Here is a 3,957-nt window from a genome sequence, read left to right on the forward strand (position 1 = left end):
AGCTGCTTGAGGGACAGCTTAATAAAGCCCTGGGGCCAGCGGATGGGGTGGTGGTTAAGGGTGCTGGACTCCCACATGGCTGACCACGGTTCTAATCCTGGACCTGGCAGCTTGCTTTCTCACACACACACCCACTCTGTCCCCCTCTGGTCAAAATAAAATAAACAAAGTTAAATAAAATAATTCTTTAAAAAAATAATAAAGTTCCTGCCCTTGAGGAGCTTATATGTCCAGGGCAGAGAAGACAAATGAACAGTATTACATACTTGAGATGAAGAGAGGAGAGTTCCAAAGAAATTAAACAGGAAGGGCCAGCAGGTGGCGTAGTGGTTAAAGGTGCTGTATTCCCACAAAGCCAACCAAGGTTTGAGTCCCAGACTTGGTGGTTTGCCTTCTCACTTTCTCTCTATCTCTGTCTCTCTAGGTCAAATTAAAGCAATAATGATAACAAATGTAATTAAATAAATAAATATTTTTTTAAAAAAGGAATTAAATAGGAAACACAGCGAATAGTGATGGGGATGGGCTGGGAGCTTGGGGAAGGCCTTAGAAGGAGGTGCTGGGAGACGCAGCGGCCATGGAGGACGGAGGGTAGACAAGAGTGTGCTTGCAGAGGTAGGGCGAGGGCAACAGCCCTGAGCTGGGAAGGGTCGAGGGCAACACAGGAGGCCAGCACAGCGGTAGCACTGGGGCAAAGGCAAGCCAAGGAGGGAAGCCAGGTGCGAGGGGAGGCCAAGGCCAGCCAGAGAGCTACACGTAGGCCATGCTGGAGTGTCTGGGAGCCACTGGAGGGTTTTCAGCAGAGGATCAAGGCGATCTCATTTAAATCTCCAGAAGGGGGCAGGACAGTGCTGCCCTGCAAAGCTGACCCTCATGGGAAGGTTCTGGGTTTGTGTCCTAAGGCCCCCCTGAGTACCCTGGACATGCACTTGCCCACAGTTCAGGGCAGGATGAAGCTGGATTATGGCATCAGGACCCGGTTGGGTCCTGTGTCTCTTGCTCATGGAAGAAATAATACATAAACTTTAAAAACTCTCAGGGAGATGCCTTTAGCTACTACATAAAAGATCAATGACAGGGGTGATGCCCAAAGATTAGTCAGGAAGTTACTGCCCGGTCCAGGCCTGGATCAAGGTAGACAGTGGAGAAAATTCAGGAATATTATTCTAAAGGTTAAGTGCTCCTGACAGGCCAGCAGGTGGTATAATAGTTAAAGCACGATGCAGGAAGGGAAGGCGTCTGGGGACTGGTACTGATAGAGAAAAGCAAAGGAGGGGCTGACAGGTGGCATGGTAGTTAATGGCACTGGACTCCCACATGGCCAACCATGGTTCGAGTCCTGGACCTGGTGGCTTGCTTTCTCACTTTTCTACTCTCTCTCTCTCTAGCACTCTGGCAAACTATTTTTTTTTAATTAATAAAAATGTTTAAATCTCTCTAGTTCCTTTCATCCGAGTTTCTCATCTCGATCCTCAGGCACAGGTTAGCATCAAACATCATCAAATCTCAAGGCTCCTTTTCAGAAAAGGGAACTGAGGTCCAGAGAACCAAAGGGACCGCAACGGTGACAGGGCCTACCTGACTTGAACCCAAACTCTTACCTGTCCCTATTTTGTGGCCATACCAGCTGACCTGTTCCTTCTTCATGGGTCCCTGTCTGTCTGGAAGCCTTTGCTTAGAATGCCTTTTTCTCCGGCCTTTCTGCCCCATCATTCAAATGTTCCAATGACACTTCTGGGAAGACTAACTGCCCCTAGGCAAAGCAAGCCTTCCTCTCTCCAGAGGCAGAATTCAATTTGACAATACAATGGCTGAATGTGTCCTCCTGGCACCTCCACTAGAGCTGAGGCTGCAAAGAGCGAATCAGACCCAGTTCCTGTCCTTGGGAAGCTCGGATTAATCATCCGTATCTGTTTCCTCCTCAGGCTCCCCGATCCTCCAGGGTGGCAAGACAGGCACCCAGCAGGCACTAAGAAACTGAAGTTGCTCAGATCTCAGGGCCCAGTCCTGCCACCGCCATTCTGCCTTCTCCGGTTGTGTTTCCAGAAACCTACTGAGAGGCCCGTGGCCAGGCCAGCCCTGCAGCCCAGGGACAGGGAGCTAGTGCAGGAAACTGGCCCTGGGGATCCCGCTGATCTTTTGGCTTGGGCCCCTACCCCAGAATCTTTTGCCAGTTCAGGTCATTCTAGTCCCTGCTGTTGTGTAGGTAACAGACAAAGGTGGCGAGAAGGGCAGGGCATACCCAGAAGGCCCGAGTTCAAATCCAGTAAGGTAATCTCGGGCCAACCACACAACTCAGTGTTCCTCAGTTTCTCCATCTTGGAAGCAGATAATAATGTCTAGTCCCGACGGAGCTTCTGCCAGAACTGGAGAAGGTGGCTAATCTACAAATTCCTCCACACGAGCCTAAGATGGAGCACTTCCTTGCTCTCTTATAGAGAGAATCAGCTTGCCCTTTCTGACCAGGATGGAAGCAGCAGACTCATTTCTAAACCTGCCCCACAGCATCTCCAAGAGGCACTTGAAAAGTAACTGGCTGGGGGCCAACAGATGGTGTGGAGGTTAGGGCAGCTGGATTCCACATAGCTGGCTATGAGGTTCAAGTCCTAGACCTAGTAGCTTGGAAAACAGACCAGGTACATGTGTGTGCACGCCCAAAACTCTAGAAGAAGAATGGAGGAGAAAAGATTGCCTCTCTGTCTCTCTCTGTCTCCAGCAAGCACATGGAACCTATAGTAAAAAAATACCAAAAAAAGTTAACTGGCTGAGGTAGCCCAGGGTTCTGGGACATGTGAAGATTAAGATCAGAAATCTGGGCAGGAATCCTGGCTCTCTCGTGACTTTCCAGCAAGACAGTCAATTCTCTGAAATGAGGGGCAAAAGATGTCTACCTTAAAAAAAAAAAAAAAAAAAGATATCTTCCGGACACAGGTGTGATGGAGGACAGATAGCCAACATTTGTGAAAGCATTTGTGTTATAAATGAAAAAGTGTATGTAAGGATGATTTTCAGAGTCTCAATCCCAAACCTACTCTAAGACTAAAGAATTCATCTCACGAGCTTCTCAAGCCCCAAAATGCCACCAAAACCCTCACTAACATTCCAACCTAAGCAAAAAGCCAACAGCTTACAACTTTCAGCTTCCTTGGAACACAGACCTCATCCCAGCTCAGGGAGCACAAAGTCTCTCTCCCCACCTCAGATCCCATCCCTCCTGATACACGGGTTTCTCCGTCCCAGCTTAAGTAACCCCCAAGTCTCAAACCTGCTGCAAGTGGGTTCTGGCCAGGCATCATTTCTAGCTTGCAACCCAGCTTCTCCCCGAGGTGAAAGAGGAATGTGAAAAAGACCAGGAGGGTATGGTTGTACGTGTGGGGGAGTCTTGGTAGTAGAACTAAAGATTCCGCTAGAATTCCGTGTCCAACACAGTTGCTAAATGTACTATAATTATCGCATTTGTGTGAAAATTCAAGGATCTGCATTCTGCTATTTTCATCAGATTGGATGAACTGCAGGCGCTGAGGAACATGGCAAGAAGTCAGGACCATAGGAACCAGAGTCCCACTGGCAACCCAAAAAACGAAATCCTGTATCTGGCTGCTGCGGGCCCCCCGCCTTCTCCAGCCCCCCGACCCCATCGGGACCGGCTCCCCCTTCTCCCTTAATGCCCAGAGTGCAGCACAGCCCTCAGTTCTATCAGCGGGAACCGGTTCCCCGTGATCCCTCTTCCCGGAACACTGCTTTGTCTCTCTCCGTGAAAGACCCCCATACTAAGCACCTTATAAACACCAGAACCCACAGAACTCGAGAGGGAGGGGTGGAGGAGGAGGGGACAGGCTCCAGAGGGTCCCGCAGAGGGCAGGAGGGGAGGTCTGGGGCGAGGGTGGCCAGCTCCGGGCCCCCAGCCCTGGCAGGGCACCCCCGCGCCCCGCAGCCCCCAGTGCGCTCCTGGCACAG

The 3,957-nt window shown here is 50.3% G+C and overlaps 1 protein-coding gene across 2 annotated transcripts in view; it reads right to left on the reverse strand.

The window, feature by feature from the left end:
• Positions 1–3,957, reverse strand: part of ZC3H7B (zinc finger CCCH-type containing 7B) — a 62,379-nt gene that overhangs the window by 57,712 nt on the left and 710 nt on the right. The window lies entirely within an intron of this gene.

Source organism: Tupaia chinensis, unplaced genomic scaffold (genome assembly GCF_000334495.1).
Source record: "Tupaia chinensis unplaced genomic scaffold, TupChi_1.0 Scaffold000294_5, whole genome shotgun sequence".
In the NCBI taxonomy this organism is placed as follows: Eukaryota; Metazoa; Chordata; class Mammalia; order Scandentia; family Tupaiidae; genus Tupaia; species Tupaia belangeri.